General features: G+C 35.9%; 1 protein-coding gene across 2 annotated transcripts in view; it reads left to right on the top strand.

Moving 5' to 3' along the window:
* LOC125230949 (stress-activated protein kinase JNK) overlaps window positions 1-18,477 on the top strand; it is a 252,189-nt gene that overhangs the window by 74,821 nt on the left and 158,891 nt on the right. The window contains exon 2 of one of the 2 annotated variants that reach the window (XM_048136253.1): window positions 5,087-5,154. The gene's annotated coding sequence lies outside the window, so the exon portion shown is untranslated. Of the gene's footprint in view, window positions 1-5,086; window positions 5,155-15,415; window positions 15,578-18,477 lie in introns of those variants that run through there. The other variant, XM_048136254.1, reaches the window with a different exon arrangement.

The raw sequence follows: 18,477 nt of genomic DNA, 5'->3' as shown, positions 1-18,477 counted from the left end.
TTTTGAATCTGAGAGTGTACTTGAAAATCCATAAACATTAAGTAAACTTTTTAAATAAAATAGTTTCTTTTTCAACTTACTAAATAAACTTCTCCCATCATTGCTGTGTAACAAATCATATACAAAGCTATGGTCTACTTACAAGCAGTGCCTTCTGTTGATGAGATGCTTTTTCTATCTTTAACTCATCCATACTACAGCTTGGCAAGCTTGAATAGCATAAGGAATCTTTTTGTTCTTGCGTTTGTTTTGCCAAGGCCATGATCATGGCCTCCATTTACCATATGTAAGACACTATTGTGACTATAATCTATCTTACCTGCTTTTGATCCTGAGCTATCTATTAACTGATGCAAGAACGGATCTTGTTGATTAAATACAATTAATTACGCATAATATTATTTCAATTATGATTTCTTCTAAAATTTTACAATATATAAACCATTAATAACCATTAAAACATACTTATAAAAACACTTAAATTAAAATCTTACAAATAAAATAAAACTAAATTATAACTAAATCACTACTTAAAAATAAGCTTATAATAAATAATACTAAAGAAATAATTAGAAAATAATAATAAAAATAAAAGAACCCAATTATAAAAAGAAAAAACCATCTAACAAATCCGCCTGCGGCATGGTGCCCATTATGCTGGCGGCATTTCCTCGCTGTATCGCCAGTGCGATACGTTGCGAGAAATACGCGCCAGCTCTAGGGTCTCCAGTAGAGTCGATAAGCCGAGCCGACAGAGCTCCCACAAAGGCTTTCATGTCGGCCGACCAAGGACCCAGTGTCTCCATAGCAAGCGCCGCAAACTCGTAGTCCTTAAGCAAGGACGAGTATTTGCGGCGCTTGAGAATCTGGGCCTGGTCAGCCGCACCACCGGCCTGAGTGCGGGTCGCCTGGATATGGGACTGCGCGAAGGTATCTACGCAAGTAGCGTCCCATACCAGGGCTCTGCCTAGTTTCCACGGCACCAAAGTGGCCCCGTCGGGACGCTTGCCATCGTCCCTTACCATACCTGTGGGTTCGAGAACTGCAGGCACAGAGGCGGTGGCAAGCGAGCGACGGACCAAATCATTAATGGTGCCATGGCGAAACAGGCGACCGGCGCTTTTGCTGCATGAAAGTCCATGTCGGCCCAGCTCATCGACATTTTTGCCGCAGGAGCACTTGTGAGGGATACATATTTTGGACCCAAGCCTTAAGCATATAGCTATTCTCAAGCTACTTGGGTCCAAAACAGTGCCAATCTGTCGCGATGGAAGTGCCCGAAGCCAGTGGCCGGACTCGGGAACTGAGACGGCGAGGATTCGGGCACGTTCAAAATCGTCCGGACTCTCAACCAGTAGTGTATCATGGGCTGCTTTTAGGAGGGGAGAGTCCCAAGCCCGCTGGCTGTGACGGGCGACCGGGATGTCCGCACTTGGACATGATTCACACCAGGCCTCCCTGGCCTCCTTCAGACTCGCTATCTCATCATCAGGTATCTGAGTACGGTTTAAAATAATACCGACGAGAGACAGCGAGCCGTATACAGAAGCCAGGAAAGCGGGTAGAGCCGAACTGGTCGAAGTGCGGACACCCAGACCACCAAGCCTTACAGGAAGAACCGCTTGGGCCCACGACCTTGTATCAAGATGGATGTTGAGAGTTTTGGAGAGAGTTGCCTGAAGTGAGGAATCTATGGAGGACAAAATAGATGGAAATTTCCAAATTGGGCAACTGCGGAGTAAATACATGAATTTAGGCGTAAATAAACAAAACCGGATAATGAAAAGGGCCATATGGGGATTTATTTGAAATAGAAGATCTGAGGTGTTATTAAATAAATTCAACTTACAGTTAATAACGGGTTCGATCGATTCATCAAAAATAGGTGAGCCTAAAAGAGTGAGGGATGTTTTCGAATGAACAGAAATATTTGGTAGAATGGCGTTGAAATTGGTTAAAATGTCTATTTTTGTATTCAAGGGAACGTGATCTGGAATGTAGATTTCGCATTTGGTAAAATTTAAAGCCAGGCCGATTTCTGAGAATTTATCTATGATAGACTGTATATCTTGTAGCACGGTGGGTGCGTCCCCGCCGAGAGAGCCATCATCCAAGTACCACAAGTTGAATTTAGAATTTAGATTAGAAATGATGGGATGGATGACTAAACTAAAAATTGCGGGCCCAAGGGGGTCGCCCTGTTGGCAGCCCATACTTGATAAAATTGATTCATTGCCAAACAATAATTTTGATGGTGCTCCGTAGCACTGCCAAAGGTATGTGTAGATTTCAGGCAGTTCTTTTTTGACTTGAGCTAACAGAGCACCGCGGTCGACCGAATTAAACGCATTTTTGACATCAATTTTTACAAATACATCGTAGTCCGGACGATTGAGGAATGTGCGCGCAGCGTGCACAGCCGCCTCGCAACCCCCTTTACGCCAAATCCTAGCTGCCGAGGTTTAAAGATGTTCGTTAATCTTTGATTAAATTGTTTGCAACATAATTTTGATGTTAAACGTCTGAGGGTGCAGCCAACCGCAATCGGGCGGATGCCACCGTCCTTCTTCGCCAACGCCACTAGGTTGGCGCCGTATAGTAGTGGGACAATATCCGTGTTTACTCGGCCTGAAAGCATTAGGTTAATTAAAGATGTTATTTCTTTGAGTAGGGCTGACCTCGCATCTCCCAACATCATCGCAGTCAGATCCTTTAAATGTTGAGGAGACAAGCCATCAATCCCGCCAGCTGACCCGTTAGGGAAAGAAGCGATGGCTTGGCTCACTGCATCTTCGGTGACAGTAACAGAAGGATCGTCGATGGAGGGTGGATTAGGCAGTATTGAAGAGATGGGGGGTACTGGATGTTTTTCTTTTAAGGCAGCATAGGTGGCAGCTGAGTGTGCAGCTAAGTCGTCGCTGGAAAATAAAAGTCGAGCAGCTCCACTCACATTTCCCTCTGAAAGTTTATTTTCTATTGATTTTATTTTGTTATTAAGCGAATTATGACTTAATCGTGTATATCCAGAGAGTTGAGTAATGTCTGGTAAGTCGGAGATAGATAAGGAGTTTATTTTAATTTGAGAGGTGAGTGAGGCCTTTTTTGATTTTTCGACATGTAAAACTGTATAGGGAAAAGTGAGCAGACGTTCCCATGCTTTAAAAGAATTTTCTGCGACAACCTTGGCTACACACTCAGTGAGGCAGCGTGCGACAGTGTAACGCGCACCGCGGGGTATTCGTTTTATAATTGGGTAGTTGCACTTCAACAGCCCAAGTCGTTCCGCAAGTGGTATTTCTACCGTTAGCGGTGTTGCCGCAGAACCCCCAGTAGAGGTAGGTTGTGTAGGTTGCGAAACACTGGTAATCGGCTGGTCGGTATCCACACGGGTGCCATGTTTGAAAGTCGTGTGGATAGCGAGACCCCGCCGACCTTTGTATAGCTTTCCATCCGAGCAAGAAGGGCAATGCAGCAACTCCGGCGGATTCAGGCATGGTTGCGAAGGCATAAAGTAAATTAATACTAAAAATAAAAATAAAGTCTAAACAGCTAGAAATATAAAACAATTAACATTATAATTATACGTAAAAATAAGTATTATCACTAAATATACCCAAAGCAAAAGTATGTGTAACGCAAGGTAAAACAGTCTTGAATAATGCGCATCAACCACTGGATGTAAACAGAAAAAGAAAATACATAGTAGGTACTTAATCACCACCACTAAACACGATATATCACCAACAAAATATTGACAATTGACACTTCTCGAACAAGAAAATATTGATTATTTCGTAGTTTTTTTTTTATATTAAACAGTCAGTGAATGTCCTTCATAGTAAGGAAATAGAAGTAGAGCAGCGAACGAGACGCTCCAAATCCTTCAAACGGCGCTCCGTCGCTTTTGCCCTGCCGCGCCGCTGCTTCTGCTCTGCCGCCGCGGTCGCGGACCGTCGATGTCGACTTGCCGACCTGGGCAAGGAGCGCACCGAGCGCACGACCTGCACGAATAACCCGCTTCCAAACTGCAGCTCTGCGCCCGCTTGATGAAGTCTCCGTCTAGTTTAATAGTTCTGGTAGGCCACTTAACGATGTGACTTCAAGTTCATTATTGAGTGTAGACATCTGAAGATTTTTCATGGCAATTTTGAAACATTTAAAAGCAAATAACACGAAAATTTAGTTTAAATTTAAACATGAAAATTTTTGGCATCCAGTTGACATGACAGCGAACGTTGGTTGGTCACAGTTCTAATCAACCTAAACCTACTTTAAAAAAGATTCGTTGTTGTGTATGGTCGCAGTTCTAACCTAACCTAAACCTACTCTATAAGCCGTTTGTTTCTGTGTGATCACAGTTCTAACCTAACCTAAACCTACTCTGTAAGCTGTTCGTTTTTGTGTGTGGTCACAGTTCTAACCTAACCTAAACCTACTTAATTTAAAAGCTATTCGTTGTCGTATAGGTCGCAGTTCTAACCTAACCTAAACCTACTCTGTAAGCTGGTCGTTTTTGTGTGTGGTCACAGTTCTAACCTAACCTAAACCTTCTTTAAATCCCGTTCATTGTTTTGTAGCATCGCAGTTCTAACCTAACCTAAACCTACTGGTACCCTAATATAGGATTTAAGCCAATGGTCATAGCTTAATTATGGACGTATGTGATGTGCCACGATAAAATCGACAATTTGAAGTTTCCTAGAATAAAACATCTATAAATGTGTAGTACGACAAATGAGAAAGTTTTGTAATAATACGTCGAATAAATGAATTGCGATGTTTTGTAGTTCTGCTATTTGAAGTACTTTGAAATGAATCAGCGATGAAGAAATATTAGTTGAATAGTATTTATAATAACTAAGAAAATTTCAAATAAATAGTAGTTGAAACAAAATTACTCGAAACAATTTTACTCGAACTAAACTTTCGATGATTTGTTGTCGATGAAATGATATTCGATGAAAAGTTTGTCGGCGAAACAAGGGTACACCCTTATAAACCACTCTGGAGGATTGTCTTGCGCAAATCTCTGACACTCATTCCTTAACTGCTCTACAGTAACTTTGATTCCCTTCTGTTGTTCCAGACTTTGCCTGAATGAATCAAAAAAACAGCTTCCATTATTGATTGCGTGCCCTAAATAGAAGTCATCAGGTATGTTTGATTTTTGCTCTTTATCACCTTGTTTTTCTGCCTTTTCAATAATTTCTTCCTCTAAACCAAAAATCTTACTCCAGTTGTATTTACCTTCTAACCCCAATTTTTTTACTTTCCTTTTCTGCTGCTTTAGCTGCTAAGTCTGTTTTAGAAATATCCCCTTTTTCTTCATAGAACCTAGATAAAATTTTAAAGATATCTATCAGTAAAACTATCTTTAAATCTTGGTTATTTTTATGTTTATCTAAAAATTTTTTCAGATCTTCAACACCTGGACCATAAGGATTATCCCAATCTTCATCAGAATCTGTAGCTTTAACCATTTTACGTAGTTGTTCTCTTAACTTTTTTTGGTTGTCAGATAAAAAACACTCCATAATATTGTTGCTATCAATTGCAATTTGCAGTGGGGTTTTTCAGTCAATATGTTAGCAGGGAATAAAGAGTTCGGTAAATCACCTAATAGTAAGAGCACTCTAGAAAAGTCAGATTTTGTTACTAGAGAACCTATTTCCATTTTCAGTGGGATAAAAAATGCAAAGAATGAAGAGGAAAAAAAGAAGCTTAATCAACTTTTAGAGACACTAAGGAAGAAATTGCCTGAGGGCTTTAAGATAGGAGCTGCTATAGGTGAAGGGGATTGTTTCTTTGATTCCATAGCTCAAGGATTGAACGAGCTAAAAGATAAAGGTCTGATTGCAGGTAGTAAAGGATTTAGTGTAAAGTCTTTGCGGGAAAATTGTAAGCAATATGCACAACAAGTTAATCAATCAAAAAAAGGTTCATGGTTGGGTAGTGCTTTAAAAGGAGAAGGTGAAAAACTTTGTGAATATATTCCGCGTATTGAATTTATTGCAGAAGACATTGAAAATACAAGCTCTGATTCAGAAATAAAAATTCTAAAGTTGGAAAACGCTATATGGGGAAGACCTGAAGTTGAAGGAAAAATGATATGCGAAAAGTATGGCGTGAAAGTTAGGACTATAGAATTGAGAGATAAAGAGATAGATGGATTACATGTTACTAAAGGTAAGGTAGGTACAGGTAATAATATTATTTACATAGTGAATTACAGGAACCATTTTGTACCACTTCTTAGTAATATTGAAAAAGATATAAAGAGAAGCATAAAAGTTTCTAGAGAGGAAGCTTACGGTAATGTGGTAGGTTCAAATTCAAACAATATTTCTCAATCTTACATTTCTACACCATTACAAGATATTGAAAACTCCTCGCATAAACAAGTTAGTCATTCAAGGGGTCCAGGTAAGAAAAATCATAAAACAAGTAGAAAACGTGGGCGTTCTGTTATGGATAAAGATAATAAAGCACCAAAAAGGGCGCGCATGGATGTAAATGTTGCTAGTAATGAAGATTTAGAATCTCCTAGTGATTTACAAGATGAACCTAGACAGAATGAATTAGATAATACTTGTCAAACTAAGCAATACATTCCTCATCATTTGATAGGGCTTATGTATCGATTAGACTTGTCAGTGCTTTGCTCACTTAGAAAGTCTACGTATGAACATAAATATCCTTCATTGTCATTAGCGTTTGAAGATTCTGAAATTGATATGTTTAGTAATATTGTTCTTCGTTACGAAAAGAAGTCTATTCATATACGAATTGAAAATGTAGACGAATATTATATAGATAATGATATTAGCTATGCTAAATTATTTACTAAAGAAAGACGAAGGTCTTCTATTAATAGTTACTTTGGTAGTTTTGTTAAACATCTAATCTCTAAATCAGATAGTTTATCAAATAATGTAGAATATCTTATTGTCTATACTAATTCAGGCTTGGATCTTACAGAAAAAAAGGAATTAAAAAAAGGACAGTTGAGAAATTTTTATCCTTTTAAATTTGATAGCATAAATACAGAGGAATGTGACATTTTAAAAGACTTTTTGTTTACAAATGATAATACGCAAGGGAGTGGTTTTTATCAGTTTTTGCAGGATGATGCAACAAGAGAAGAACTTTTAGGACAATTAGAATTTACTCCTGCTATGCGAAAAGCAATAAAAGAGAGAAAACTTTCTCAAGAGTTTGAAAAAGAAACAAAAAAAGCATTTTTAGATAAATTAGTATTTGCAGTTAATCAGCCTAATAGAGGAGAACTGAACAACATCGTTAAAAACGAAATAAAAAAAAATAGTAAAGTTCAAGACGATTATATAGCATTACAAGAAAGAATATTGTGTGATTTAACAGCTTCAGAAAAGGATAAAAAACTTAAGAATTATATATCTGGAGTTATATATGAATTCAATTTATTAATACTCTTCTTGCATGAAATGTTCTTGAATAAAAACATGCTTTCCATAAGTTTTGAGGAAAAAAGCCATGATACATCTAATAATATTACTATTAATTATAAAGATAGAGTTACTTATGTTAAAGCTCATAATGCAGATAGTAATATTGGTTATGATCAGTTATTTCCCTCCAAAAGACAGGAAAGACAGAATACGTTTTCTATTAATAAATATTTTACTCTTTTCATTGAAAAATTAGAAAATGATAAGGATATAAAATATTTTATTATCTATACTGATGCAGATCTAGACCTTACAGAAGAAAAAAAATTAAAAAAAGGGCAATCTAAAGATTCTTATCCTTTAAAATTTGATAGTATAGATATTCGAGAAAAAAGATATAAAATTTTAAGAAATTGTTCGTGTATAAATGGGAATGGTCTTTATCAATTTGTGCAAGAAGGAACAACAAGAGAGAAACTTTTAAGTCTATTAAAGCTTCCACCTTCTTTGCAGAAAGAAGAAGAGAAAGGAAGACTCTCTGATGAGAATGAAATAGAAATAAAAGAGAAATTTTTAGATAAACTAATACTTGCAGTTAACCAACCTAATAGGGAAAATTTAAATAGTGTTATTAGAAATGAGATAGGTAAGTCTGATATTCCATATAATTACGAGAAATTACATGAAGTAGCGTTACGTTGGTCAGAATCTCATGAATTTGGCCCTATTACGAAAGGAATAATGGAAAAGCTTTTGGAAGATATAAAAAATAATAGATCTAGTTATCAGAAAATTCAAAATAAAAACATTGATGAAGAAATTAAATTTGCTAAAAGTGTGGTTGGTAAAAAAGGAACACCTGCATTTAATCAGTTCTTAAGTTTTTTAATTAAAGGAGAAGGAAAAAAATATCTGAAAGTCATGAAAAAAGAAGGAATAAGCTTAACTAATGTGTCCAGTATCTTAGGCGGAGCGAGAGGTAAAGCTCCTACAGCATTTAAAGGCTTATATCGTCTATGGTTTGATAAAGAGGGAAACAAAACTCAATATTTAAAAACCCTAGAAAAAGAGGGAATAAATCTAGCTAATATATCTAGTATTTTGAATAGAGCAAGAGGTAAAGCCCCCACAGCGTTTAAAGACTTATATGATCTGTGGTTTGATGAAGAAGGAAATAAAACTCAATATTTAAAAACTCTAGAAAGAAAAGGAGTAAATTTGGCTAGCACGTCTAGTATTTTAAGTGGAGCAAGAGCTAAAGCTTCTACGGCATTTAAAGACTTACATGATCTATGGTTTGATAAAGATGGGAATGAAACTCAATATTTAAAAACTCTAGGAGAAGAAAAAATAAATTTAACTAATATGTCCAGTATTTTAAGTGGGGCTGGGGCTAATGCTGCAACAGCATTTAAAGGCTTGTATGATCTGTGGTTTGATGAAGATGGGAATAAAACTCAATATTTAAAAACTCTAGGAGAAGAAAAAATAAATTTAACTAATATGTCCAGTATTTTAAGTGGGGCTGGGGCTAATGCTGCAACAGCATTTAAAGGCTTATATGATCTGTGGTTTGATGAAGATGGGAATAAAACTCAATATCTGAAAACTCTAGAAGAGGAAGGAATAGATCTAACTAATATGTCCAGTATTTTGCATGGAGTAGGAGCTAATGCTACAAAAGCATTTAAAGGCTTATATGATCTGTGGTTTGATGAAGGTGGAAATAAAACTCAATATCTAAAAACTCTAGAAGAGGAAGGAATAGATCTAACTAATATGTCCAGTATTTTGCATGGAGTAGGAGCTAATGCTACAAAAGCATTTAAAGGCTTATATGATCTGTGGTTTGATGAAGATGGGAATAAAACTCAATATCTGAAAACTCTAGAAGAAGAAGGAATAAGTCTAACTAATATGTCCAATATCTTGCATGGAGTAGGAACTAATGCTGCAACAGCTTTTAAAAACTTATATAATCTATGGTTTGACGTGAAAGGAAATAAAACTCAACATCTGAAAATTCTGGAAGAAAAAGGAATAGATCTAACTAATATGTCCAGTATTTTAGGTGGATCAGGAACTAATATTGCAACAGCTTTCAAAGACTTATATGACCTTTGGCTTGATGAAGAAGGAAATAAAACTCAATGTTTAAAAACTCTAGACAAAGAAGGATTAAGTCTAACTAATATGTCCAGTATTTTAGGCGGAGCAGGAGCTAATGCTGCAACAGCTTTTAAAAATCTATATTATCTATGGTTTGGTGAAGAAGGAAATAAAACTCAATATTTAAAAACCCTAGAAAAAGAGGGAATAAATCTAGCTAATATATCCAGTATTTTGCATGGAGTAGGGACTAATGCTGTAACAGCTTTCAAAGACTTATATGGTCTGTGGTTTGATGAAGAAGGAAATAAAACTCAATACTTAAAAACTCTAGAAGAAAAAGGGATAAACCTAACTAATATGTCTAGTATTTTGAATGGAGCAGGAGTTAATGCTGCAGCAGCTTTCAAAAGCTTGTATGATCTGTGGTTTGATGAAGAAGGAAATAAAACTCAATATTTAAAAATTTTAGAAAAAGACGGAATGAGTCTAACTAATATATCCAGTATTTTGCATGGAGCAGGAGCTAATGTTTCTAAAGCTTTTAAAGAACTATTTGATACTTTTTTTGATGAGCAAGGAAATAGAAAACAGCATTTAAAGCACTTTTTTATTGAGGAAAAAGGTGGAGAAAAAAGCTTTAAGCCAAGTAACTTATCCAGTATTTTAAGTAAAGCAGGAACTAGAGCTAGATATGCTTTTGAAAAATTGCATAATGTCTGTTTTAATGATGAAGGAAAAAGAACAAAACTTTTAGATGATTTCTATAAAGCAGGCTTTAGGCCAAGTAACTTATCCTCTGCATTATGTGGAACAGGAGCTCGTGCTTCTTCTATCTTAAAAAGATTGCATATTGTTTGCTTTAATGAGAAAAGAGAAATAACAAAACTTTTAGATGATTTCTGTAAGGTAGGTTTTAGGCCGGGTAATTTATGTAGTATGTTGAGTGGAGCAAAGGATAATCTAGAAAAGAGTCTGAAGAGGTTTCATGATTTTTGTTTTATAGGAGACACAAAAAGATACTTAAATCGTTTCTTAAGCGAGGAAGAAAGTTTTACGCTGAGTAACTTATCTAAGATATTGCATGGAGCAGGAGCTAATATTTGCCCTGCCTTAAAAAATTTTCATGATGTTTGTTTTGATGAGAAAGGAAACGAAACACAGCTTTTAGGTGACTTTCGTAAGGCAGGTTTTACGCCAAGTGATTTATCTAATATATTATCCATGTCGGGAAATAATGCCACTTTTATTTTAAGAAACTTTCATAAAGTTTGTTTTAATGAAGAAAATTATTTAAATCACTTCTTGGCCGAGAAAAAGCTTTTTACGCCGAAAGATTTATCTAGAATACTACATGGAGTAGGAATTGATGTTTGTTCTATTTTTGAAAGATTGCATGACCTTTGTTTTGATAAAGAGGGAAACAAAACAAAATATTTAAACAATCTCATCAAAAATGATCGTTATAAGATATCTGATATATTACATGAACAAGTTAAAAAAGCTTCTCCTATTTTTTAGTGCAGAGATTATAGCTGATTATTGCCAAAAACAATTCTCGCTGGACTCCACCATCTCCTGAACTGAAAAAATTAAAACATCTTGTTCAGGTTTAGACGTCTTTGTATTTTTAAAGCTTAAATTGTTCAGTTTACCAGTTCTAGCAGAAGACTAATTAGAGCAGCTCGAACATCACCGAATATGATGTGTGCTTTTGATGTATGAATCTTGATTATGTTTAATATACGTTCAACTATATAATAAGTGTCTTGATCTTGTTCTTCGCATCCAAGTTGTTCCATACATATATATATATACAGTGATACAGCAACAACTTCATAAAATTCTTTGGTAAGTTGAGTGTCATAAAACATTTTGTCAGTTAGTAACTCGTCAAAAGTTTCAATTTCCAATATAGACAACATTTTTTGAGACAACTCATTGAATGAGAATGATCTTACTTTATTTTCCTTCGGACTTGATGGCTTGAGTTTACTATTGAAGAACTGCATTTCTTGTTGATGTAGAGCGGTGCTCTCATTTTGCAGTTCTTGTAATTTTTCATCAAATTTAGATTTTTTTGACACTACTTCATCTTCAGCGTCAGCTTCAATAGGAATGCTATGTTTCAAAAGAGTAGAAGTCATGATGTTTTATTAAGTATCACGAATGATCTACAATAAAATGGTTGTAACAATACTTATACAATATAGTGATTAAGTTTAAGACAAATATTGTAATATACTAATACCTTTCATTTTACAAATGTTATAAACTGCCATCATCTTTTCAGTGAAATAATGCTCATTATCATAGTCTACTATCGTTGCTTGTTTATACTTATATTTTGTCATTATTTTGTGTAATATTTTAAAATTGTATAAGCTTATAGGCATCACAACAATGTTGTATAATTGTGCCTATACTGTATAGAAATGTCAAATGCTAGGTTATCTGAAAAATGTAATTTGTTAAGATCACACTATTAAATTTTGAAAAATAAACCAGAAAATGAAAACTGTTCCAAGTTTATTAATAAATACCTGTGTAAAGAATATAGAGGTTTTAGCGATTTACACTTGACACATGAAGACATGAAATGTTTTATACGCGTTGAGATGTTTAAATTTATTGGGTATAGAATCATGAACTTGAATAAAATTATTGAAAATTATATGCAGTTTGATGATACTTTGGATGTAACAATACATGACGCTGATTTTACTGGGTCGGTGCACTATTCTGACAAAGTTTATAATGTACAAGATACTACTTCTAAATGTGTCGATTTGAATTTAGCTGACGCTTCGGATTTCTGGTTATTTGGTGTGCCTCATATAATTGGGGAATGTAACTTTGATGAAGAGTCTAGGCTTTATAAATTTTGTAATTATCTCAATAATAAATATGGTAAAATATCACATATATTGGTAAATCCATTTACAAATGTGTATAAGCATACTGAAACAGTACTAAATTATAGTATATATAACAATGATTTGGCACAATATGTGTTAATGCCTACTATATATGATTACTTGGTCACAGACTCAATTATACAAATGGCAACACACTGAATCTTCTACATGTATATGACCTTTAGACCATAATTATTACATGTTTAATTAAGCAAAGGATCAAAAATAAATCATACACTCGTGTATAGAATGGACAGCTCAGAAGTTGCATCAGCTATAGCGTTGAACAAAACAGTAATAAACATGTTATCAGAACCAAGCACCAGCACAAGTGAACCGAAGGAAATTATTGAAATTCAAGATAATACATGCAATACATATCTTTATCCCACTTTTATTGTAGTACCAATCATAATTGCAATTATATCAATCTTCGTTTTACCAATAAACTGTATAATGAAACTTGTAATAATAGCATTGTTAATAGTGTCTCTGTTTAGTTATTATATATCTAGTAAGCGATTTAATCTTATGAAATGGATAAATAGTTGGAAAAATAAAAAATCGACACTATAAATTAAAAATTTAACATTTTTTTCATCAGTATAATCATGACACGAAACAAGAAGCACAGCTAATGTGCATTCCTCCTGAATTAGTCGTAAAAGTATTATCATACCTAGACGAAATAACTTTGAAACATCTAAATTTATTAAACAAGTGGTATTGGTGTGTATATAATGAAAAATTTGCAAAGAAAAAAATATGGAATAATAGAATATCGTGAATTGAATACATCATTGATGAAAATGTAAAAAATATATACTGTAAGACTCTGTTCAAATACAAATTAAATTATTGCATACGCCTAAAATTTGAACAATTAACAAAGGTTGAAATAATGGAGTATGCTTATGACCATTCTATAGTTTATGACAAAGAACATACTATAGAAACGGTGCCATCAAGATTACAAATGAACCAATGTGTAATGTATACAAAAGTTGACATGAATCGCAGAGTAAAGTATATTACACAAGTGGTTGAAACAGGGTGATGGTGTAGTGCTTAAAAATGGTGTACATATTTATAGATTAAAATATAGAGGTAGGGATATTGGCAGAATTGTGTACGAAACCTAACTTTTGTTCAGTATTTTGACAATTTTTGTTCTAATTATTTTCTTATAAATGTATAAATTTACATATGATAACTTAGGAAACAATAATTGCATTAATTGATTCAAGTGTTTGTCTAGCTGTTCAACGCTATTAACCTCCTTGCCAATGTTATTTTTAATGTACTCTTCAAATTTTTGTATTCTTTTTTTTGGCACTTGTAATTTTTTAAAGTGTTTGTTTTGATACAATAACTTTATAAGATGTGAAGTCTTCATCTTTACAAGAGGTTTACTATGAAAAAATAAATGTGTTAAACCAGATGTTTTAATTCGTTTTCTTGCTCAGCTCTGGCTCAATTTTTGTAGGCTCATCAATATCCTCTACATCATCCTCATCTTCGTCCTCAACGCCCTCATCATCCTCATCCTCTTCGTCCTCATCCTCCTCATCATCATCCTCATCCTCATCATCCTCCAAATCATCAACATAACCACAATCTAACAGATTGAAAAATGTCGATGTTCCTTTCATTGTTATTAGGAATAAAATTAAAATAGCCAACAGTAACATTGAAAATGAAATATAGTAAAGCAGCACCCGCCACACCGAAAGCAAGGCACCTTGTGAGGATGGGACCGGGGACAGTAGTTAAACGCACAAAGTCTGTTCGATAACTGCTTCTATTTATTAATTAACTAGGGTTTATATAAACTATTAAATCTAGGTTACAGGTGTTACATTAGGTGGAGGGAATGGCACGTGGACGGTGTCGGATGATTGTTTACCTAACCCAATATGGTAGGTGTTCTATTACATACTATTGTTCCTTATATGGTTCGGGTCTTGTTACATTCCTAATATGATTGGCGTCTGTTTACATTTATTATTATCTATTCTTTAACTATACCTACACTTCATCTCCCTCCTTCTGGAAAAGGAAAAATATATAAAATATATTTTTTCTTTTCGTTATTTATTCATTATATTTTTTAGTTCTATTCTTATGAATAAGTTTTACTATACCATTATCTAAGATTTCTACATTTGGGCTTACATCTCTATACAACTATATATGGTCCTAGAAACACACTTGACAACTTACTTCTGTTCTCATTCTTAACTAAGATTTTGTCGTTGGGTTTATATACTACTGGGTTTACAGCTATGTCGTATTTGATTTTTCTCAACTCTTTGGTTTTCAGTAAGTTTTCTCTCGCTTCTTTCTGTGAAACTTGAAGCCTGTATTTTAGTTGTAATGGATAATTGTCTGTATTATACAAAGGATCGACATGAGATGTTAAATTACTGGGAAGCTTGCATAATCTGCCAAACACTAATTCAAATGGTGTAAATTTTGTTTCTGTATGGACAGCTGTATTGTGCGCAAAGCACCAATATGGTATCCACTTACTCCATTGTTCAGCATGATTATCCGTCTGAATACGCAGAAACGCGCCCAGACCCTTATGTGTGTTCTCCAATATAATATAATAAGCTTCCTATGAACATCAAAAATCTACATCTCAATCAGTTCAAAACTGCTCTGTATAACTGGTTATGCGATCACAATATTTATTCCATTAATGAATTTTTAAATCTTTAATGTAATTATTAATAATAATTATGCATGTTTGGCTAAAACTTGTAAATAGGCTAGGTCTTTGTATTTGGTGGACTGTTTAACATCAATCCGCCAGAAATACATAAAATTTGCATGCTTGTTTAAGTAGAATATGGAGAACATGTCATTATATTATACCAACCCTATGTAACCCGTATTCCGCAAATAAATTCATTTCATTTCCAATGCGCCGATACTCTGGTGGTGATACGCTGTTGATGTGAGCTTTTCTATATGAAGTAATTTACATACCTGTTGGAAAATTTCGTAAGTGAATTCTGCGCCCTTGTCTGTAGCGATAGTACTCGGAATACCGTAACGTAAAATGAAATTACTTACAAATACCTCCGCAACTTCCTTGGCTGATTTTGTAATAAGCGGGTAAGCCTCAATGTATTTTGTTAATTCACACTGTATGGTCAGTATATATGAGTAGTTATCGTCATCCCTAGTGATAGGTCCCACAATGTCCATAAATATTTTTTGTAGTGCAGTTTCTGAAGTTGTCGTTATTGTCATAGGTTGTTTTGTGTAAACAGAATATTTTTCCCTTTGACATTTACCGCATTTCCTAACGTAATTTTTAATATCATTTTCTAAACCTACCCAAAAATATCGCCTCTTTATATTATTGTACATTTTTCTTATACCTGCATGACCACTCGTTGGTAGTATATGAAAATCATTTAGTATAGTGCTTTTTAGTGTAGTACTTTTCTTTCATTTTTTTTATCATCTATTCTAATTAAATCTCTTAATACACATAAACGTGGACCGGTCCATTGCATCGCATTATTTATTTCGTAAACTTGAATGCGTTTTACTTACTGCATTAAGCATGAGATAAGGTATAAAACATACTAGTTTGTTGCTCCAAAGATATAAAGAAATGGCGTTATTTTGCGAGTGTCCATTACTGGAACCGAAAAACTGCCTACCTCCTATTATGGACAAGGAACAATTAACAAAACTAAAATTTACAAGAAACAATCCTAGGTTAAAATAACTCAAACTAATTGTATCTATATAATATAAAGCTACAACCCGACTGACATTTTTCCAAAAATGGGCAGAAGGGGGACTTGAAGGTGGCAGTGTTTGGTGTGGTCGTATAGAGTTTGGTCCTGCGACCCCGGATAGATCAGACCGTCGGTCTACCGGTTGCGGGTAAAAAAATGTTGGACGGCCTGGCCAAACGGCTGGAGTTAGCCGGGGAGTGTTCGACCAAATGTCATAGAGGACCCTGGGCAGTTTTTGACGCTGCCATTTTTTTTTCAAAATGGCCGACTTTTTTTTTTGACAATTTTTCAAATTTATCGTGGAGTGCTCAAATTTTGGTCGTAGAATCTCCAAGCGGCCTTGATTCGAATGAAATAAAAAAAAATTGAAAAGTGCTACAAATGTGGGAAAACTGGCCACTTTTATTTTGTATGGCAACTTTTAAACCGTAAGAGATAGCCGGGGGGTGCACGACCAAATGTCATACAGGTATCCGAGTAGAAAAAATTTGCATTAAAAAAAAATCAAAATGGCCGACTTTTTTTTTTGAAAATTTTCAAAATGGTCCTAGCGCGCTGAGATTAGGCACACGGGTGGACGGTCGCGCTAAGATTAGTATTCAAAAAGAAAATTTAGAAAAATTCAAAATGGCGGCCTTTGAGGGCCAATTGAAATTTGAATGGAGGTTTTTCTTTTAATTACCATAGCTCCGTAACGGTACAAAGAAGTGAAAAGTGCTCAAACAAATGTTATACAGTCACCCGAGGTCCATCGAATGGCATTAAAAAAAAAATCAAAATGGCCGACTTTTTTTTTGAAAAATTTCAAAATGGTCCAAGCGCGCTGAAATTTTGCACACGGGTAGACAGCCACCCCAAGATTAGTATACAAAAAGAAAATTTTGAAAAATTCAAAATGGCGCCCTTTGAAGGCCAATTGAAATTTGTATGGAGGTCCTTTTTTAAATCCCCATAGCTCCGTAACGGTAGGGAAAAGGTTAATAGTGCTTGAACTAATGTTGTACAGTTATCTGAGGTCCATCGAATGGCATTTACAAAATTTCAAAATGGCCGACTTTGAAAATTTTTTTTTTATTTTCGGTCCGAGCGCGTTCAAATTTGGCACGTGGTAAGAACGGGGGCCAAAAATAGAAATGAGAAAAAAAAATTTGGAAAAGTCAAAAACGGTGGCGAGAGGTGACAAAGTCAAATTTCCCTACCAGTTTGTATGGAGGTTTTTTTTTAAATCCCCATAGCTCCGTAACGGTAGGAAAAAGGTTAATAGTGCTTAAACTAATGTTGTATAGTTATCTGAGGTCCATCGAATGGCATTTACAAAATTTCAAAATGGCCGACTTTGAAATTTTTTTTTTTATTTTCGGTCCGAGCGCGTTCAAATTTGGCACGTGGTAAGAGCGGGGGCCAAAAATAGAAATGAGAAAAAAAATTTTTTGGAAAAGTCAAAAACGGCGGCGAGAGGGGACAAAGTCAAATTTCCCTACCAGCCTGAGGGAGCGTTCTATAGCCCGACGGTCATTGCTCCGGTCCAAGTTCCGAGCTGCGTACAGACAGTGCTCCCAAGCAAGAAAATATAAGTAAAAGTGTCTAAAAAGCGACGCGGCGGGCCGGAGGTCCAACTTCCCTACAAATCCTACAATCCCCACAGTAACTACGCGGAGGGCCGAAGGCCCGGAGCGTGTCTGACAGGCTCCCAAGTATGCGAAGGCCGCAGGCCGAGCTGCGGGCAGAGTGATCCCAAGCACGCGAAGGCCGCAGGCCGAGCTGCGTGCAGACTGTGCTCCCAAGAAAACAATAACAAAAAGTATCTAAATAAGCGAAGCGGCGGGCCAAAGGCCCGACGCGGAGCTTCGAAACCCAGCGAAGGCCGAAGGCCGAGCTCCGCGTAGGGCCGAAGGCCCGGAGCGTCCCTGATCGGCTCGCCGGCGGACCGGGAAGTTGGAGTTTAAACACGACCCAATAGTAAAAGTGTCTTAGAGAAGCGAAACGACGGGCCGGAGGCCGCAGGCCGCAGGCCCGTCGTGAGCTTCTCAAGACACTTTTACTATTGGGTCGTGTTTAAGCTCCAACTTCCCTACAACCCCCACAGAAACTACGCGGAGGGCCGAAGGCCCGGAGCGTGTCTGACAGGCTCCCAAGCACGCGAAGGCCGCAGGCCGAGCTGCGGGCAGAGTGCTCCCAAGCACGCGAAGGCCGCAGGCCGAGCTGCGTACAGACTGTGCTCCCAAGCAAAACAATAACAAAAAGTATCTTAACAAGCGAAGC

Source organism: Leguminivora glycinivorella, chromosome 11 (genome assembly GCF_023078275.1).
Source record: "Leguminivora glycinivorella isolate SPB_JAAS2020 chromosome 11, LegGlyc_1.1, whole genome shotgun sequence".
In the NCBI taxonomy this organism is placed as follows: Eukaryota; Metazoa; Arthropoda; class Insecta; order Lepidoptera; family Tortricidae; genus Leguminivora; species Leguminivora glycinivorella.
Note: the sequence above shows the minus strand (reverse complement) of the source record. Positions and strands in the feature narration are given on the sequence as shown.